Genomic DNA, 22,514 nt, shown 5'->3' with positions numbered 1-22,514 from the left:
ACTTGAAATATTTTCCTTAGGAATTTAGACTGGGTTTGTTCTAATGGGGTAGGATCTTTATAGGGACCTATTTGCACTCCGAAGAGTAATTGTGGATTTACTTTAGCAAAAAGAGTTTAATTGCGGCTGGAACAAACTGGGCTCCCTTAGTAAAGAAGTACCTTTGGATGGCATTTGTCGATCTTTGGGCGTTTCGGGTAACATAATCCAGGTGAGCTATTCTGCTCCCTGTGTGATGGAACACAATTCCTAAGTATTTAAAAAAATTAACCTGTTCAATAGATTGCTCTCCTATCCTCCATTTTCTCATTTTTGGGTGTTTAGCAAAAGAAAGGTGTTGGTTATCACCTTTAAAGCCCTAAATGGCTTGGGTCCAAACTATCTTAGAGTCCGCCTCCTCCCATACAATCCTCCCCGTGCTCTCCGGTCCTCTGGGAGGAACTTACTGCAGCCTCTAAAATCTAGGCTTGCGGCAACCTCCCAGAGGGCGTTCTCTGCTGTCGCCCCCAAACTCTGGAACGACCTGCCGGATGAGATCCGTCAGATAACATCATTAGACAGCTTTTAAAAAGCGGTCAAGACGGATCTCTTCCGGCAGGCCTTTCCAGATTAACCATCCCGGCCCAGGTTCCCAGGTCCCCTGATTCCCTCATTCCTCCCGTGGCCCCATCTTAGAGATGGTTGAGGATCAACAGAGGAATATCAGGGTTTTTAGTTTTAATTGCTGTTTTTATCCTTGATATTGTATTTTTAATATGTTATACTATTTAATACTGTCTTAAGGGGGGGGAGGGATAAAGTGTTTTTAATTGTCATATTTTATATTTTACTGTTGTTAACCGCCCGGATTGGTTTACCAGAGGGCAGTATACACATAAATATTATTATTATTTATTATTATTATAATGTATTTACTTGTTATTCTTATTGTTTGCTGCTCTTGCTGTTGCTACTGCTGCTTAACAATATATTCCAAATGAAATCCCTGTTATACTGGTCACCTTGATCACAGCATACCCTGTTGACTCCAACACTCAGCTTTGGTGCCGTAACATCTGATGATATGTGAAAATCCAATTTGTAAAAGAGTTAGTAATGAGAAATACAAGTGCAATCTCCACTATAAGCCTTGTTTATGTCCTATGAGCATGTGTATCAGGGCAATTATTCATTGAAGTAGGTAAGGAACATGGGGAAAAAAGAAAACATATCATGTTTCAAGTTCATAGTTGGAGGAATATAAGTTCTATGTCCCACAACTCTCCTTTCCTGTTTTAGTATACAGCAGGCTGGTGACTTTGATAAACAGATGTGATTATCCCTGAAACATGAAGCAGAAACACTGAAGGCACTTCTGACCAGTTCCCACAAAGCTTTCTCATATTCTTCACCCTTGGTATCACAGTTTATTCATTTGGTAGAGACTGGAGGAGCTGTTCTGTAGAAGATGGGGATGGAGAAAATCCATTTTTGTCAGTGCAGTTGCACATGCCTAATTATGGATCTGGCTTAATGGTCAAGACCTTGTTCAGAGGTAGGGTAGAATAACTATATTGAAGTTATACTATGCAAGAATTATATTAGTGAAGTTGTGTAGCTGAGCATGCAATGGGTGGCAATGCCTCACACTTGCTTCTTAAGCAACAGTTTAATTACTCCCCGAATGCCAAGTAAATGCAGGAACCTGGCAACTCGTTGGAGAGCAAAACTGGTTGTGCAAGTGTTAGTCCAGGGTAACAGTGTTTGTGCAAGTTAAAGGCACTGTGTGTGCACACCTTCAAGTCACCTGCCAATTTATGGTGATTCCATTAATTTCATAGGGTTTTCTTAGGCAAAGAATACTCAGAGATGGTTTTGCACTCTAAAATATTGTCTACAGCACCTGGTATTCATTGGTGGTATTCCATCCAAGTACTAACCAGGGCTGGCCCTGCTTATCTTTCAAGATCAGACAGGATCTGGTGTCTTCTTACTACCCTTGCGCAACCTCCCAGAAAATGCAATAACTAACCTAGTGGCATGCAAGGGTAGCAGTGTTGGCTATTTAGCAAATTCATATAAAAATCCTCCAAGCTGTGATACCATTATTGGCCAAACAAATTGCACAATATACTTGTTGCAAGCTTTCAAAGCTCCACTGGCTTCTTCATCAGGCAAGATGTTACCAACCAAACAGGAGGAAATAAATTAAAGATGTTAGTAATGTGCCTTCATTTTGTTGTTTCTGTCCTTAGTTAAGATGGTATGAGGAGGGTAAATTTTGCAGGCTGGCTCCTCCTCCTTCTGGCCATGTGGGAATTGGGAGTTTAACAAAGTCCAGGAAATTTAAAGTCCATTTACATATCAACAGAACTCTTCCCTTTCAGTCCAATCTGTCTCCTTTCCTGTGAGGCCACAGGCCTCTTGTAGGCAGAGCACAATGGATTTTTCAAGAAGCATCCATGTTTTAACATTGGAGTAATTTGGTGGGTGTATTTATATTACTCAAGTCAGCCATAGGATTCCAGCCAATAGATTAGGCTTTTTAATGAAAGCCTCCTGCACTTTAACACTGAGTGAGAACAAAGATACTTTCTGTCCCAGAAAGAAAGGTGGGAGTAACTTCTCACACATTCTGGAAGCTGCAAAGTCATAAGTCATATTTGGGGGGGGGATCCCACCACTGAAAAAATACAGCATAAATGAGTAGGAAAAAACAACATGATTGTTAATTAGCCTAATTGCTATGAGTTCCAGTTTATAGTTTCAGGAAGTCATTACCAGTTTTATCAGCTTGCATTGCTGCAATCATTAATAGACATCACTTTTCATAGTCATGCAGGGCAGGAGTTGGGTGTTTTAGGATGGGTTAAAAGTAATATTCAAATATACTGAGATGAATGACTAGCATACCAACCTAAGGCAACTTTTTTATTTACTGACCACAGCAATAAATGAGAAAATCATGACCTAACTAATTATATCCCACATATTCATACATAGCCTTGTGATGAAGTGGGCGGATTGGAGATACAGACATGAATTTGTTCAGGCATCATTCAAGATCTCACATTGTAATGACTAGATAAGATATATATGTAGTCTATGAAGAAGAAGTAATTTAGTCAAAATTAATGTGCATATAGGTGGAGGAGGGTAGGAAGGATTGAACAAGAATAGATATGCTGTTCACTGATATTTATTGGTATCCAAAACAAGAGCTTGCACTGCAGATATTTCAGGAAAATTATCAAACCCATCTACTATACCGCCAGGCCACACTCTATGCACTGGAATGCATCGCAAAGCTTCATGTCTTCTTGGCACTTATTTATTATTCTTCTCTTGCTCCAAAGCCCTAGGAAACTGCCCTGAGATTTCATGGCGGAAACTTGAGCCCTAGGGATGGTTCTTAGTAATGTCACAGTGAATGGCCTCTAGCGATGTCATGGTGGTGGGCCATGCTGACACCATTAAACACAATACATTTAGCATGTGCATCCCACATAAAGAAAGGAAATGGTAGGCAAGAAATAACCATTTAAGGTGGTGTAAAGAAAATGGGAGCAGAACTGGGAAGAGACGAAAAACCAGAAAGCAATGATCCTGCAGTACCACCATGCTGAGACAAGATTGGTAGGTACATGTAACAGGGCTTTTTCTGTAGCATCATTCTGACTATGGAACTCCCTTCTAAGGAAGGAAAGTTGGCTCCACACCTTCTGAGTTACTGTCAGACAGCTAAAGTGGTGTCTGCATGGACCGGGATATGTTGGGATTGATCCAGAGTATCCTGGCTCCAGAGCTGCCCCAACCGCCCCCTATTACCTCAGGTCCTCCAGTGCTTAAGCAGCTGTTTGTATGTGCCATCTAAGATGGTGTCTGCATGGGCCAGGATACTCTGGGAGCAACCCAGAGCATCCCGGCTTAGAGATGCCTCAACATACACAGTGGACCCACCATTGCAATGCCAGGTTTGTATATGCTGACCTTTTACCCCCAAAGTGAAAAATTACCAGAAGTTACTTCTACAGGCCTTTAAGAATGGGAGATTATTTAAATTCCCCAAAAAGATGCAGTCCCTTTCCCAAAATATAATTAAAAATAGAAAATCATAGCCCCTGGAGGTTTCTGGGTATGGTGTGATTTTCCATTTGGGAGTTTGAAAATGTTGACACTGGTAGACCAGGGGGTTCCTGGATACATGATAAGCTCCACACAACAGCCAATAAAAACTCTATTGCTATAATTGTGATAGAAAATGCCATTTTGCCAGAGATTCACTCCCCAAAAGACTTAGCCACTTGGTAGTCTCTAAGTATTCAGTCTACAAGACAAAGACAGCATGGCTCAGCTGATTTTAGCAAGAGATTTCACAAAGTACAAATGTGAGGAAGTCATTTCCTTTTTAAGGAAAGAGCAGTAATATTTGATCAATACACCCAGAAACCAGCTTCCTACCATATAGTTTCTGACTGGATCAGAATATGCACTGATACTTTCTTTGATTTTGTTGAGAAGAATGCTGAAGGAAAAATTGAGGTTGCAAAGCATAAACTATAGATAGAATGATAGAATGATAGAAGAGACCACAAGAGCCATCCAACCCCCTGCCATGCAAGAAATCACAGTCAAAGCATCCCCAACAGATGACCATCCAGCCTCTGTTTAAAAACCTCAAAAGAAAAGAGACTTCACCACTCTCCAAGGTATTGTGTTCACTATCAGACAGCTTTTACCACCAGGAAGTTCTTCCCAATTTGTGTGTGTTTTGTAATTTAACATTTTGTATCCCACTTCAAGGTAGGTAAGAAATAAAATTTATTGTGATTATTTCATAGAATCATAGAATCATAGAGTTGGAAGAGACTACAAGTGCCATCCAGTCCAAACCCCTGCCATGCTATTCTATTAGGTAGAATCTCTTTTCCTGTAGTTTGAATGCATTTTTCCATGTCCTCTGGAGCCACAGAAAGCAAACTAGCTCCTTCTTCCATATATGTCATGTCATCCCTTCAAATATTTAAAATTGGCTATCAAATCACCCCTTATCCTTGATGCTAAACATACCCAGCTCCCTAAACCACTTTCCATAGGACATGATTTCCAGACATCTCACCATTCCAGTTGCCCTCCTCTGGAAAGTCTCATGTACATGTATATTTTGTGCAAATTGAAGGTTCTGAATGTTTTATTCTGAACTGCAAAGTACATAAAAGAACTGTGAAAAACATGACAGATAATGTCTTGTTTATTCCCAACTTACACAGCAAATTGTTCAAGGTGTTTTCTTTCTATACACACACATTTTAGAAAATATTTGAATTGTTTTTCAAAAGCAGAAAGTGTGCAATTACTAAAGAAAATGATGATGTGTGTGTTCATACATTTGAAAATGATGATGTATGTAATTTATATATTTCAGTTCAATAAGCAAATGTCACTCAAGCACAGAAGAATGAAAATGACATTCTTCATCTATGCAGAAGCATTTTAGATGTCATGACCCAAAAGCTGTTCTTTAACTACAGAACCAGAACTTGGCCACTATTTTCAAGAGAAATCCACAAGTTAATAACAATGCTAGCATGTGCATAACCTATGTTAAAGAAAAGGAAGTTAAGGACTCATTTCAGTCAAAAACTTAAATAAGAAGCACCAAAGTGTTGATCTCATACGTAGTGACCTATTTGATCATTTGATGTGCCCTCACTTGGCCGAAACAGATATGCTTTAATTTGGGTGGATGATTTTTAAGTTATTTTGTCATTTACTACTGAAAGAGAAATATGAAGCCCAACAGATGCTGCAGAAACACATTGACAAGGTCAGCAATAAGTTTAGGAGAGCACCAAAAACAATCTGGACAGAAAATGGTGGTGACCATCTCACATCACACTCAAGCTTTCCTGGAAGTGCATGACATTTTACACATAAGAGTGAGCTATACTCTTGAGTAGAATAGGATTCTACCAGGAGTCAGTGTGGCGTATTGGTTTGGGTATTGAGCTATGACTCTGGAGAACAGGGTCTGATTCCTTGCTCAGCGATGAAACCCATTGAGTGAACTCCCATGAATCATTTCTTAATAGCATAAATGAAGCGTGATTGCAAGAGAGCAAAAGTCAATCATACTTCATTAGCACTATTGCAGAAGCAACTAGGAATACCCAGAATGCATTGTGGTGGAGACAATCTGATCTCATTACCAGGATTACTTTTTTTACATTTACATTGCAGGTTTTGGGGACAAAATTATGGATTTTAATATGACCCATGAATGTCAACGATAAAACCCAGGAGCATGTAACAAAGGATTTAAAAGACTAAGCAGAGGAATACGATGCTAAATAACATACAAAAAAACAGCAGGTATAACTGTTTACATTCACACTGAAGGCTGGATGGATGTGAGTGTAGATGAGGGTCAGTGCTTCCAGAACAGATTACACTTTTGCCTTTCACCAGGGGAAGGTTCCCTTTTTAAAATAAGAGTTAAAGTACAGTACTTACATTGACCTGCGGATAAGTCAACACAGATTTTTTGAGTGAAATTTCTATACCTATACATGGATATATACTGTACTTCAGCACTTTTAACTCCATTTGCAGCAGCTGTAAGCTGAGGACAAAAAGAGAAGGTCAGCAGAGGAGAGAAAAACAGGGACATTTTAAAAGCATCTGAAAAATTGAGATAACAGGATTAATTTGGACTGTTCCTGCTAAACTGGGACAGGTGGAGGGTATGTGACTGTAATTCTGAGAATGTGGCTATAATGTTAAAGAAATAAACAATCTGCTATGGATGACCTTTTTCAAGCACCATTATAATCTTGTCTGCAAGCTGTTTGTTTAGACAGTGATCCATAAAAAAGCCCACCCTACTTTATTTCCTTTCTTATTTTTTGCTGTTGTTGATGCCAAGCCTTTTGAAGAACTTTCTTCAAAAGCTATGTTAACATATACAAATTAGGAGCTATGGGAAGGGTAGGGAGGAAACTGAAATTTGACAAAAAAAAAAAAAAAAAAAAAAAAAAACTTCCCACAGAAATTAGCTTAATGACAACAACAGCAAAATCCTTGGCTTCCTCGTGGCCTTCCTTCTAAATCCTTGCTCTCGAGTGATTCAATAATAATAATAATAATAATAATAATAGAACAAGCAAATAAAAGAGAATTGCTGATGCAGAAAGCACAAGCAAAAAACAAAGCACCAGTCAGTACAAGACTTGAATGTACTTTTCTCATTCTTTCCCCCTACCCCTCATTTTCAGTAGTTGCCTGAGGCCACTTCCAAGGAGTAGAACGTATCATTACACAACATGTAATTACTTAACTTGCCTATTAACTGGAGGCTGCCCAGTAAGGTTTCATTTTTTAAAATAAAATAGCAGGTAGAATAGGTTCCCTCACCTATTTGATTACAGAAATTAGAATTTATTAATAGAATTCAATGCCACCCAGTCCAAAAAGAACAAAAAAGTATTACCAGCATATTTTTAGACTGAGTAGGAAAGTGTATATTGTATTTACATTTATTCATTTAAAAATGAGCTTAACACCAACAGGTCCTGCAGTGATGAAGTGGAATTCACCAGACACCAGGACATCATAAGAGAAACACAGGTCTCCATCAGCCATTATCCACATGGACTAGTATAGGAATTCCCTTCCAGGGGAAATTCTCTCTCTGTGTGTGCTCTCTTCTCACTAGCAGACAAATTTCTTTCTTTCTTTCTTTCTTTCTTTCTTTCTTCCTTCTTTCCTTCTTTTCTTTCTTCCTTTCTTTCTCTCTCTCTTTCTAATTTAGGCAGGCCTTTGATTCTTAAATCATGTGGCAGTAGGCTGTTTTGAAAGTGGTGTGCTATGCTTTTATAAAGTTTTGTTTACATGTGCGTAAACTGTTTAGACGTAGTTTTCAAGTATTTTTTTTTTCATTGTCTTTTCCCTATTGTAAAATAGGATTTTAGCTGAAGTTTGTTTCAAATCACTGTAAGCTGCTTTGGGACCCATGTTAGGAGAAAAGCAGAGTATATTGTAAATTAAATAAGTAAATAAAGGGGCAAAACAGATGGGCAGGAAAAAGTGGCTTGAAGCTGCCTTTTCTGAAGCCACATTGAAACCCCACCAACCGCACCGCCGGCTCCCAAGGCAGATGGAGTGTTGGACACAATATTCCAGGTGGGGCCTGACCAGAGCAGAATACAGTGGCACTATTACTTCTCTTGATCTAAACACTACACTTTTATTGATGCAGCCTAAAATTGCATTGGCCTTTTCAGCTGCCGCATCGCACTGTTCACTCATGTTCAACTTGTGGTCTACTTGGATTCCTAGATCCCTTTCACAGATAGTCTCGTTCAGCCAGGTGTCCCCCATCCTATATCTGTGCATTTTATTTTTCCACCCTAAGTGCAGAACCTTACATTTCTCCCTGTTGAATTTTATTTTGTTAGCTTTGGCCCAGCTTTCTAGTCTATTCAGGTCATTTTGAATTTTGATCCGGTCCTCTGGAGTATTAGCTATTCCTCCTAATTTGGTGTCATCTGCAACTTTTATGAGTATCCCCCCAATTCTGTCATCCAAGTCATTGATGAAGATGTTGAATAACACTGGGCCCAGGACAGAGCCTGTGGAACCCCACCGGTCACTTCTCTCCAGGATGAAAGGGAGCCATTGCTGAGCACCCTTTGGGTTCGGCCAGTCAACCAATTAGAAATCCATGTAACAGTTGCTTTGACTAGCCCACTTTTTACAAGCTTTTTTGCAAGAATATCATGGGAAACCTTGTCAAAGGGCTTACTGAAATCAAGATGTACTATATCCACAGCATTCCCTTCATCTACCAAGCTGGTAATTTTATCAAAGAAAGAGATCAGATTTGTCTGGCATGACTTGTTTCTCTGAAACCCATGTTGACTTTTTGTGATTATGGCATTGCCTTCTAGATGTTCACAGACTCTCTTTTTAATGATCTGCTCCAGAATCTTTCCTGGTATTGATGTCAGACTAACTGGACGATAATTGTTGGGATCCTCTTTTTCCCCCTTTTTGAAGATGGGGACAACGTTTGCCCTCCGCCAGTCTGCTGGGATCTCTCCTGTTTTCCAGGAGTTTTCAAAGATTATTGCCAATGGCTCAGATATTACATTTGCCAGTTCATTTAGTACCCTTGGATGTAGTTCATCTGGTCCTGGAGACTTAAATTCATTTAGATTAACAAGGTATTCCTCTACTATCTCTTTACTTATTCTGTGCTGAAATTCCCCTTTTCTGTCCTCTGCTCCATTATCCTCAGGTTGAGCACCCTTTGCCTTTTCTGAGAAGACTGAGGCAAAGAAGGTGTTGAGTAATTCTGCCTTTTCTCTGTCTTCTGTTAGCATTTTGCCATCTTCTCCACGCAGTGGCCCTACCATTTCCTTCTTCTTCCTTTTGCTGTGGACATATCCAAAAAAGCCCTTTTTGTTGTTCTTAACCTCTCTAGCAAGCCTGAGTTCATTCTGTGCTTTAGCTTTTCTGACTTTACCCCTACACATGCCTGCTATTTCTTTGAATTCTCTTTTTGTGATTTCCCCCTTTTTCCATTTCTTATACATGTTCCGTTTCAAACTTAGCTCGGTTGAAAGTTCCTTAGTCATCCATCCTGGTTTCTTGAGACACCTCCCATTCCTTTCTCATTGGAACTGTTTTAAATTGTGCCTTCAGTATCTCTCTTTTGAGAAACTCCCATCCGGCCTGAACTCCCTTCCCTTTCAGTATTTCTGGCCACGGGATCACCCTCAATACTTCTCTAAGTTTACTGAAATCCGCTCTCCTAAAGTCTAGAATGTGTGTTTGACTATGCCTGGCTTCTCCTTTCCATTGTATAACAAACTCCAGGAGAACATGGTCACTTCCACCTAAGGATCCCACCACTTGCACCCCATTAACCAAGTCATCCTTTTTGGTTAGGATCAGATCCAAAATAGCTGACCCCCTTGTTGCCTCTTCCACCTTTTGGACCATGAAATTGTCTTCCAGGCAAGTGAGGAATTTGCTAGGCCTTGAGGATTTGGCTGAGTTTGACTTCCAGCAAATACCAGGGTAGTTGAAGTCGCCCATCACTACTACATCTCTCTTTTCTGACTGTGTGGTCATCTGTTCTAGGAAGATATCATCCAATTCCTCAGTCTGACTTGGGGGTCTGTAGTAGACTCCCATAGTAACATCCTTGTTGTTTCCCTCCCTTTGATTCTTATCCAGATGCTCTCCACCTGGCTTCCATGATTGATGTCCTGGATCTCTTCACTGGTGTAAATATCTCTGACATATAGTGCTATTCCTCCTCCTTTCCTGTTTGGCCTATTTCTCTTAAAAAGGTTATACCCCTCTATTTCCACATTCCAATCATGAGACTCATCCCACCAGGTTTCAGTGATGCCTATTATATCATATTTGCTTTGCTGTACTAGGAGTTCAAGTTCATCTTGCTTATTTCCCATGCTCTGTGCATTAGTGTAGAGGCATCGCAGACCATTGCTGAGGTATTCAAAACACATACTTGCCAAAGAACAGGCAAAAACCTATTTGGCAGATTTCTTCATAAACAGGATGGGAAGGAGATTTTAGGGAGGGAAATGAACATGGAGAAATGTGAAGCTGACAGATTCATTAATCTAGGCACAGAATTTTAATGTCTGGTTTTACAATAAATCTTTGTATATTCAGCCATGTTTTGGGTACTGCATTAGGATTGCCACATCTCCCCCACACTGCGAAAAATATACAGAGGGCATCATATATAATAGGAATATCTGGGAACCCATTTAATTTGTCTGGTCCAAAGAGGTGAGAATTGTTTGGGGTTTATTTTTTTGGTACTACTTACTGAAATCTACAAATTCTGCATAAATGGGACAGAATGAAAATTGATTTTTTTTCTAAAAGGGAGGGGGGGTTAAAAGTGAGCCTGACACATTTGACTATATGTCAAGTTAATCAATTTGCTGCATATTCAGACTACAGTAAATACAAGCTTGGGCCACACATATCAGTCTAACCTGCATCAAAGGTTTGTTATGTTTTGTGTTGTGTTTTAGCTTTGAGACTACAATAGGACATGGCAAAGAGAAGCATGTGTGCTGCTATGCATTTGCTCAAGGGAACACATGGCATAAATTTAAGTAGCATTCAGAGCACTGTTAAAAGGTTGCTAACACATTTATCTAAAAGCAAAAGTTCTCGATGAATTCTAATCAAGGATTTTGAAGGAAGGACAAAGAATTTTAGAAACCCAAGAACAATCCTTGTTAGAGGATAAACACAAACTCTTAAATCACATTTATTGGCTCTGTATAATGTGTTTGAGTGTGGAACTGTTTAGAACACAGGAGCAGAGGGTGTGATAAGAAAATCCCTGCCAGCTCTTAGAAATATCCTCTTGGTTTCTTTTCCGCATGTAATTGCCCTCAAATGTTTCCAGGAATGGTACTGTATTCATTTTGTAAAGTTGTGTTAATACAGAATCTCATGTTGTGATGCATACATTGTGCACTGAACCCTGTACAGTGGTACCCCGGGATACGAATTACCCAGCTTACGAATTTTTCGGGATACGAAAAAATCCCATAGGGATTTATTGTTTCGGCTTACGAAGGTTTTTTCGGGTTACGAAAAAACCTCGGCGCTATTTCGCCACCGGAGGGCAGCAGAGAGCTATTTTTTTCCATTAGCGCCTATGGCAATTCAGGTTACGAAGGTTTTTCGGGTTACGAAATTAGCCGCGGAACAAATTAATTTCGTAACCCGAGGTACCACTGTAGTTCTGGTGGCAGTTTGAGAGTTGCCGCTGTAACAAAGGAAACTGTGTACTGATGTAATCTAAATTTTACTGGTTAATATATTACAGTATATATTCAAGCAAGACTGCTCAGGAATGACCACTTGGATAAAACTACTTTACAGAAGGTGTGTGTGTGTGTGTGTGTGTGTGTGTGTGTGTGTGTGTGTGTGTACACACACACACACAGAGTGGGCCCTTGATATCTGCCGGAGTTTGGTTCTAGGACCCCCTGTGCTCAAGTCTCATTAAACACAATTGCATAGTAAAATGGTGACCCTTAAAGATAATGGCAAAATCAAGGTTTGTTTTAGGGAATTTATATATTTTTGAAATATCTTCAAGCTGCGGATACTTGAATCTGTGGGTAAAAAACTTACTCTGTGTGTGTGTGTGTGTTTATCTATATCTAAACAGACAGACAGACACACACACACACTACCATAATGTTAATTCGATTACAAATTCTTCTAGAACACAGCCACATAGCCTGAAAAACCCATTAAAAATATAGATTACAATACAGTTTGGACTTACTGAAAAGACTCTGATCACACAACCTTTCCTGTAACAAACCATTTTGAGGTGAGGTGGAGAAGGGGAAGGCATGAAGGTAAGGACCTAAGATCCAAAACCTAGACTGCTATGGGTCCCAAAAACTTAAATTTTAGGTGTTGATACTGATAAATTTAATCACTGCCCCCCCAAGTATTTCTAGATCCAGAAGCTGTATGGCAAAAAAATGATTTAGATGAGCATGGGCTTATATCACAGAGGAAACCAGGAGGGTAGAAACTGTCTGAAACTATGCCAGGAAAATCTAAAGAAAATGCCTTAACCATTGATCTTGACTTTCTTTCTATGAAAAAAGTCCTATGATATTGTCTGCTCCTTTGTTAAATACCGTTAGGAAATTATAGCTCAAAATAATGACTATGCTTTTTCAAACCACTGCTTTCAATCTTTTTCTCAAAAAGAATAAATGCTGTTTTAGTTTGAAAGCATTTTGAGAATTGTTTCATGGGAGACGTTTATAGCCAGAAAGGATTTTGGATGATATTTTTACATTCCTTGCCCACATTATTTAGGGGAATCTCATTTGTTCATAGCCCTTTTCAACTCTGTGTAAAATAATTCTAAACTTGTTACATATTTAGTAGAGAACATCTGGATCCCTGGATAAAAGCACACAACTGTCTTATGTGATTTATGATTCTGTTTTTTCTGTCAATACATAAGGCCAATTTTTTTCTCTTGTTCTGTCTCTCCACATCCAGCCCTCCCCTCCTCATTCATGCAATTTTGTCATTTTTAAGTATTTTAAGATGCTTTTCACTTTCCGCCTGTCCTAATAAATCCAAACTAAATGCCTTCTGCTTGTTAATGTAGTATCTCCTCAACTACTAGATTTATTGCTCCTTGGATGGAGGAATTACAAACCGAGCTACTTTAAAAATAACAACAATAATGGGGCCCCAAGATAATAATATGAAGTGGTAATTTAATATATTTCTTTAAAAAATATTTGTGTCAGAGATTTCTTCAATATTTTACATGCTTCTAATAATGTAATTCCAACTTTGTTAAAACTAACATTTCAAACTCCTGGGTGAGAAAAAGAAGGATAAAAGTGATTATAAGAAAAATCGTCTACAAGATTGAGAAGTACCATAACTCATTGGGGGAGACGGCAAGTTAACTTATTCTGGGCTGGTTTGGGAAAGTTATTCATTCCCAGTTAAAGGTATTTTAAATATGAAATTATTCAGTGCTGGATTTCATCATGGATTATTAGACAAGATCAGGGGGACTTCACAAAGTTTAGTTTGTTGTGGGTATGCCTATGTGTCCCCTAGTCTAAACAGTTCCAGCACAAAATCCAGTATTTATCTCCACAAGGCTACATATGAAAGGCTTGGCTCATTTTCTGAAGTAATAATAAGAAATAAACTACTTGTGAATGGAGTAGAGCTCATGCTCTCAGGCACTATCAGCTACTTACTCATATGTCAGAAGTGGGAGACGTCATTGCAGTGGGGCCATTTTTTCATCTCCATGACCTCCTGTGGGCTGCAGGGTCACATACACACACACACTGGAAGTAATAGTACAACACTTCTAGGTGCCATTTTTGGCTGATATAGGACCAATGTTGATTCAAGGGCTTGAGGTGGGGAGATAGTGACCTAAACCACCACATTTGTGGGTGGACTTGGGGTATGGATGGTTTTCAGACTCCCTCTAAGGACTCCCTAAGTTTGGGAGCAGTCACCAAGAAGCCCTTCTCCCTTTTTCCTATCAAATGAGCCTGAGAAGGTGGTGGAACCAAGTGAAGGTACTCTCCAGATGATCTCAGTCATAATGGGCTCATAAAGAGATTTTTATGAGCTTATAAAGAAATCCCAAGACCCAGGTGGGCTCATAGAAAGAGATCTCAGGACCCAAGTAGGCTCATCCCTTACATAACCTAGCCCTGAGCCATATAGAGCTTTACATGTCATAACTGACACTTGGAGTTGTACCCAAAAACTGATGAGCAGCCAGTGGAGATTTTTTGCAACAAGGAGTTGTTTGCTCCCTGTAGCCAGATGTGATTTAGGAGATTATTTTATTGCTTTATTCCCGATCTGGGCACAGGCTGAGACCAGGCTGGGAAGATGTGTTACTGCACAGCTCCGTGCCTAGATAGTTACCATCCCATCCCCAATTGGAATGGCTCCCATGACAGAAAATAAGCATTTTTAGCCAGGGACAGGAGAAGGACGGGATGGTAATGATCTGGGCAGAAAATTGTTTGGTAGCGCATCTTCCCAGCCCAATCTCAGCTCATGCCCAGATTGGGAAAAAGCTGGTAGTGTAATAATCTCCTAATATTTGGTTGCAGATCATTGAACCAGGTAAAGTTTCCAAACACTTGAAAAGCAGCCCCACATAGAGCACATAATAATTCAAGTAGTACATGGATTCCCATCCTGTCTCCCATCTAGTACAAACCAGTCATATTTTATTAGATTCAGTAATATTGCTGCACCATGTTAAGTGTTTCTAGTCAGTGTAACTGCAATTCAGGTCTTGTCTGCACTGACCAAAAAACCCACATTCCCCCTCCCATATCTGCTAAGATCTGTTTACATGACACTAGGCCAGTTCCATGGTCACATCAGTGTATGTGGCACTTGCATAGTGGAGCCAAGGCAGCTCTGGAGCACAGTACTTTGGACTGCACATGGATTCTTTCAGCTGGCATAAATGCATCCCCATTCTTTCTGTTCTTTTATAAATTCAACACAAACACACACCTTATACCTTTAATTTTGCAATTGTTTAATTAATGTAAGCTGCCTTGAGTCTCCTGAGTTCCAAGCTGGGGAAAAGATGTGAAATTTTACAGCAACAGTAGTAGCATCAGAAGCACAGAAATATACTTAGAATTGCAGGCTTCCTTATTCTTGCCTTGCATGTACAATTGTATCCATCCTTCAAGATGGACGAAAGGCATTTATGCACACGTTCATGCTCCTTGATGCTTTTGACTAATTTGGAGGGATTCCAATAATATTGGACTGATATCTAAACAACAACTCAGTCATACTTATAAAGAACAGGGTGGGAAAATGTCTAGATATCACATTATTTTAACAAGATTCTGACATATAGACCTTCTGACCTTCAAGGCTGCTGAAAGACTCATTCACCTCAGTGGCACTTGCATCTATTCATATTATGTTTTACAGTACTTGCTAGCCTGCCTAAGTGTACTATGAGGCCACATTTTCATCTGGTGTAAATCCACTTGGCACATTTAAATTCAGTGGAACCAAGGCAACATAAACTGTCTGGAGCTCTCACACTTTGTTTTTCTTTGTGCTATCTAATCTTTGCCTTCTGCTATCCAAAGTGCAATAGCAAGGACTTAAAATAGCAATGTCATAATGTCTTTGCATGCAATTCTGTTGCCTAAAAGTTGATAAACAGATTATTTTCCCTCCTTCATAATAAGGGAGTAGGGAAGAAAAGAGCATTGATAATGTTTGACATGATTCTTTAATGAGATATTTGCTTGGACTGACCTTCTATCTAAAATGCCAGGATAAGCACTTTAAGGCACTGAGTAAAGCTCAGAACATTCCCCACAGGAAATGGCACAAATGTTCCATAAGTAGTTGTTGGAAACATCAGAAAAAACCCATGATATTCAAACCATATGAAAACACTCGCACTGTAATGTTATAAAAAGGTATTTTAAAGAAAACACATATTCAGATTCTTTACCTGTTACTTGATGGAAGCAAAAGTAAACTCAAGTTAAAAACTTCCATTCAGAGCAGCACACTCTACAATCCTGATTCTCTGCAGGTGCAGCTGAATTGCTTGAAACAAGGCTTCATATGCTTACTGTTTGCTACTCTGTTCTTAGAACAGATTTACTGAATCATTTGCTGAGTGGTCTGTGTATGGTTGTGAAAACTGGATAGTCAAAATAGATGACAGGAAGAAAATCAACCCATTTGAGATGTGGTACTGGATAAGAGTTCTACAGATACCATAGACCACTAAAAAAGATCTTAGAGCAAATCAAGCCTGAAATCTTCCTAGAAGCCAAGATGACTAAACTAAGACTGTTGTACTTTGGACATATCATGTTCCCAGAAAACACAAACATGTTTGGTAAGGTAGAAAGCAATAGGAAAAGAAGACCACATCCCAGATGGATAGACTCAGTCAGGGAAGCCATACCCCTAATTCTGCAAGACAAGAGCAGACTGTTGGTGATAGGGTGACTTGGAGGGCTCTCATTCATGGGGTTGCCATCAGTAAAAATTGACTTGATGGCAACAAAGTCAATATACATGCAAAGCCCTTAGATTCAGTGGGTGTATTATGATTGGATTTAGGTCAGAGGTGAGAATCATGTTGCCCTCCAGAAGTCACTAGACTACAACTCTCTTCTGTCCTACCCAGTATAATAAGGTAAGATAGGATTTCAGTCAAATATAATTTCCTCACAATTTAGGCAGCAAAGAACAGATAATGAACTTCCCACACCACCTTGTCTGGACCTTTTCTGTCTTAGAGAGCTGTAGCTGATCCATGCAGCTGTCCAGAGCTGACCACCAAAGATGTAAAAGACAGCTGTGGTTCCTCACTCTCAACCATCAGTTGCCCAAGTAAACCTATATTTACCTAGGGAGGAAGAGGAGAAAGAGTTTACAAAATCTACAGGCTATATACTTCCACTAACATTAGCAGATGGACCTGTAGTATAGAGCCAACTAGTTCTTCAATATTTGTAAGTGTGGATCCTCAAAAACAGGCTGTATAGGAGGGATCAGGGTAATATGGAAAACAGAACCAGGCCTCACAACAGTAGGAATGTGTAAGCAGTTGTCATTATTTCCTACCCCTTCTGGGAGGATTACTCAAGTAAAGGTGAGTAGGTGAGTGATGAGAGGCAGGTTGGGTGTCTGCAGCAGCTATAGCCAAAACTGTTTTGCTGTCCTCTCCTTCTTGCTGAGTAAATTGGGTACAAACTATTTGTTTTGTACTTTGTACACAGTTTCCAGCAATTCAAATAATGTGAGACCAAAGAGAGAAAGTGAGGGGAGAAGAGAGAAAAGAAGGCATTTTAAAAAGTAGGTGGAAAAGTGAGATGACAGAGGATTAATTGGAACTGTTTCTGGTAAAATGGGCCAATTTGACAGTACCGGTGCTCAAAGGTAAGAATTGAAGATAGTCTGCAAGATTTGATTCCAGCTCCTTCTTGTGTATGTAGAAAGCTAATGGGACATTTAGAGCAAAAGATAACTGATGTAACAGGGAGAACCTAGTAACCTTTTGTTGTTGTTGTTGTGTTTGAAGGGACTGAAAGAAAGAGAAGTGTGGATGGATGTACAGTAATTTATATGCTGGAAAAGACAATTCTCTGAATTATGTGCCTCCTTCTACCGAGAAAAGGGAATTCAGAGACATGGCTGTGTTAGCCTGGAATATTGGTATGCAAAAGGGATCTTGTAGCACCGTTGAGACTAACTGTACAAAATGAGTCATAGAGACCTGTTACAGACAGCCAAAATAAAGCTGCTTCGAGTCAGAGTGGAGGTATGGTGTTTCAATGATGTATGCATCCTAAGAGTCCAGAAGCCACACCAAAGCCACACTCCAGTCCTTAGGGCTGGAGCGTGGCTTTGGTGCGACTTCTGGACTCTTAGGACGCATGCATCATTGAAACACCATACCTCCACTCTGACTCAAAGCAGCTTTATTTTGGCTGTCTGTGACAGGCCAGAATAAGATTTCATAGACTTGGTCTGCTCCCTCAGATACAGTTGCATCTCATTCTTAAAATTCTTAATGAGTCTTAAAATAAATATGTATTCTTGTAACATGAACATATTTGTATACACTTTTTGCCTGTAAATCTAACATTTTCACTTTGGATTTCTAAATTGAATCTAACCTGTTTCAACATTAATCTTCAATAAATGGATAGGCACCCTCCCCCCCCCCCAGAGAGAGAGAATTATATAGAAATACACATTTCTAAATGTATTTTCTCTCATTATACATCTTTTCAAATACTTTTTCCATAATAAGTGTTTGTGGTGTCCAGTGGCAAGATAGAGAGAGGTGATATTTTGGCAGTTACAACTATAAAAGGAGACATCTTTTATTTTTTTTACAGTAGAAGGCTCTGCCTGTATGGGATCAGATCCCTGCATCAGCTGTTCCACCTGTCACCAGATAAATACCAAACCCACCTCACATGCTGGGTGCCTCTGAAATTATGGAAATGGGATGCTGATGTTTTAAAGCCTCTGTGTGGATTCCCACAACCAGAGGATAAGGCTGAGAATCCAGGCTCTAAGCTAGGCATGACCTGTGTTGCTTTCATCCCCAAAGTCCCATAAGGGACTCCCCCGCCCCGGGCATGACCAGCATGCAGGCTGCAAAATGGATCCAACTCCATGAAGCTTGGTTAGTCAGGGAGCAGCTTATATACTTCCCTGGCACCCCCGAGTGAAGACTTCATCCTCTCTGGCAAAGCCCCACCTCTGGAATAACTGTGCCAATTTTGATCAGTTGGTTATTCTCACCACAACATGGAGCATGGCAAAACCATATAGGTAGCCAGGAAGAAGACACTGATACCAGTGCAAATGGCGCTGAACCTCTGCTTCATTCTCTCTACCATGAACTGCCAAAAAGCATCCCAGATAAGTTTGGCGCTGATTCATTTTCATTTAAAAAAAATGAAAACTACACCACAAAATTCTCTCCAGCACTGAAATGGAATGCATATCTACTTTCTTGTCTATGCTTTATTTAATTCATATCAGTCCATGGTTAGTTCATATCTGCTTTTACATAGATCAAATTCTTCAAGCATCCCTAGATGCTAGCCAAACTCGATTTAATCACTTCCCAATGGAAATTACCTCTTACTATTTTGTTTCTCCTGAACAGCCACTGGAGTCACTATGATCACATAATAGCACCGATGATTTGACTGCCCTCCTGTGTCTGATAAGCTTGCAAAAATGGGAGCCTGGTGGATAAAGCTTGGAAAACTTTCCTTTTCCAACTACAGCTCCCAGAATCCTCCAGAGACCTTGACCAGCCCTGTTGCCTGTCGGATTCTGCCACAGAAGGAGATATATAAATAGACTAAGAGAGGATCTTATAGATTAGTTCCAACTAAAGTAGACTCACTGAATCAATTGTTGAATAATGAATCAGGTAAATTCTACTGGTTCAGCTGGTTTACTTTAGTTAAGACTAACAGGTATAATTTGCACCATAGCTGTTATTTATGTGCTATCTCAGACAGTGATACACAACTATAAGGCTGCACTCAGGCTGCTAGGGTACAAAGTATGGCATTGATGTCTGTCTTTGGCTTCCTTTACTTGTCTTTTCATTTGGCCAATAATTAAACCATCAAATTTGCAGGGAAACAAGTCTTTTATAAGTGGTACACATTTACAAGAACAAAAGGGGCATACATCTGTTACTGTACAATATGCTTGCCAAATTACTGTAAGAATTTTTTTAAACCCACACAAATGCTTCAGGGCAAAAACATTTATCAGCAGCAGGGTTATGGAATACATGTACTCACAAGGATAGAGTCATCAACAGTTACTAGCATTACTGAGATTAGTACATTTGGATGAACTCTCTGGCACTGACCACCCAGTAAGGAAAGTCTTGGACTAGATGAAAATTTTGGCTCCAAAGAGACATGGGGATTTCTGTATTCTTTATGAATTCCTTTTATAGGAGGGTTGAAAGGGATCCAGACATTTGGATGGCAACCTATGCTCATTATTGATTATAACTGGCACCAAACTCGGGAAGAAAATCTGTTTGGTGCAACTGGCACAAACTATGTTTGTTTTAATGTGGAGCAATTGCTGTTAAAAAAAAACCCTGCCATGTTTGCAAAAATCTATGTCTTTTATTTCTTCAGACTTCAGCATTCTGCCAAAAGTTCTTTAATTCAAAAGGGGGTGGAGAACCCGTTTGTCTTGTGAGTTGCTCAAAATGGGTATGAAAGTGTGGCTCTGGAAATCTCTTCTAGGCTGTTTCTCTCTTAGAAAAAGTAATAACAATACAAGTTTGAAAAGTAGGCAAAACTTTTTCTAAGTCAGATCACATGTAACACCAAACATGAATTGGCTCAGCTTTTCTGTTTTAAAAATGTCTTAGGCCTTGTCTCCACTGGACAGATTACTCCAAGGGCAGCCGATAATATCCTGCCTCACAGATGCCCTGACCTTACCCACTATTTCTGCATCGTATTATCTGTCTGCTGTTTCCGTGCCAGGCAGCTATCTGCATGGGAGTCTTGCTGGGCTGCTCAGTGTGTCTGCCTCCACCATGAATTGCTCACTTCTGAGGTGAGAATAAGGAACCCAGTAACATTCACATGCTGGGAACTTTGTTTTAACCTCTGAACAAATGACCCACAGTACCAGTGGATGAGCTGGGCAGCCCAGAAGGATGCCCATGCAGATATCTGTCATGACAAGGAAACAGAGAGCACCACATCTTCCCAGATAAGCAACAGGAATGTTTTTTAAAATCCACGTTGCCCTTGTTATGTCTTGATCCTGGTGTGGGATGTTCCACATGTTGTCCAGACTGCCCACACCAGACCTGGAGTTTGGACCATGAGCCATTCAAACAAGAGAATGCCAGAATAGGGGATAAAGGGCATTTTGATTCATGTAGACAAGGCCTCGCCAGCAGCTACACTGCAGAATTGATGCACTTTGATACTGCTTTAACTATCATGGGTCAATGCTCTGGAATTCTGAATTTTTTTGGTTTTTTGAGATACTTAGCTTTCTCAGTCAGATAGCTCTGAGGCCACAATTCCCAGGACTTCATAGGATGCAGCCATGACAGTTAAAGTGGTGTCAAACTGCATTATTTCTGCAATGTGGCAGCATCCTTAGCACCTTTTAGATTTGGAGCACTCCTGTTCTTTGCTTTATTTTGATGCTGATTTAAATTGCTTCTCATTTTATTTTGCATTCATCTGAAGAAATGGGCTGCAATTCAAACCAATATTTTTGTTTCCCTAATATCCTGGGTCCAAAACACACTGCAGAATTAAGGTCCAAAACACCCTGCAGAAATAATCCAGATTGAGACTGCTTTAACTGTCCTGGCTCAATGCTAGGGAATTCAGGGAACTGTAGTTTTGTGAGACATTGAGTTTTCTCTCTCAGAGAGCTCTGGTGCCACAACAAATTACAATTCCCAGGATCGCCCTCCCTGCCTGCAGTGGATCCTTCCACAGGAAGAGAGAGTCAGTAACACCTTCAACTGTCTCTAGACCGTCCTCCCTGCCTGCAGTGGATCCTTCCACAGGAAGAGAGAGCCAGTAACACCTTCAACTGTCTCTAGACCATCCTCCCTGCCTGCAGTGGATCCTTCCACAGGAAGAGAGAGCCAGTAACACCTTCAACTGTTTCTAGACCATCCTCCCTGCAGCCATCTGAGGAGTGACTTTCATCCACCAGGCCTCCCTCAGCAGAAAGGGGCTCTCTTTCCTACATCCATCTTAGGAGTGACATTCATCCACCAGGCCCACCTCAAGGGAAAGGACCTTCCATTCCTACATCCATCTGAGGATTGAGTCTGATCTATCGGGCCTGCCTCAAGGGATAGAGCTTTCTTTCCCTGCATCCATCAGCCACCTCTCCTTTCATCACTCTCAGCAGCTGGGACCTTGAGCAAAGGCTTCCAATCCCACCCCTTCCTTCTCTATTAAATCCCTTGTGCCTTGTGGTATTTAGGCAATATTACCAAGTACAGTCAGCTATTATATTCCTACTTTTGTCATTGTTACCTTCTCTTCTTTTGATTATCGCTTACTGAATCCTTTCCTTCCCATGGCTCCACGCATCTTTCCTAACTTGATCCCTATTCGACCTCTTCCTATCTCCCAGCTTCCATTCCTCTGTTCACTCTGGAACTGTCGCTCTGTTGCTCCAAAAGTGACTGCTGTGCATGATCTTTTTCTCTCTAGATCATTTAACCTTCTCGCTCTTACTGAAACCTGGCTCCCGGCCCATGATACTGCTACCTCCGTTGCCCTTTCTTTTGGTGGTCTCTCATTCACTCACACAAGCCGCCCTGGGGGTCAAGGAGGAGGAGTCGGTATACTATTGTCCAATTCCTGCCAGTTTCAAGTTCTTTCTCCCCC

The sequence above is a fragment of the Sceloporus undulatus genome, chromosome 1, assembly GCF_019175285.1.
Source record: "Sceloporus undulatus isolate JIND9_A2432 ecotype Alabama chromosome 1, SceUnd_v1.1, whole genome shotgun sequence".
NCBI lineage: Eukaryota > Metazoa > Chordata > Lepidosauria > Squamata > Phrynosomatidae > Sceloporus > Sceloporus undulatus.
The sequence above is the reverse complement of the archived record's forward strand: the minus strand, read 5'-3'. Positions refer to the sequence as shown.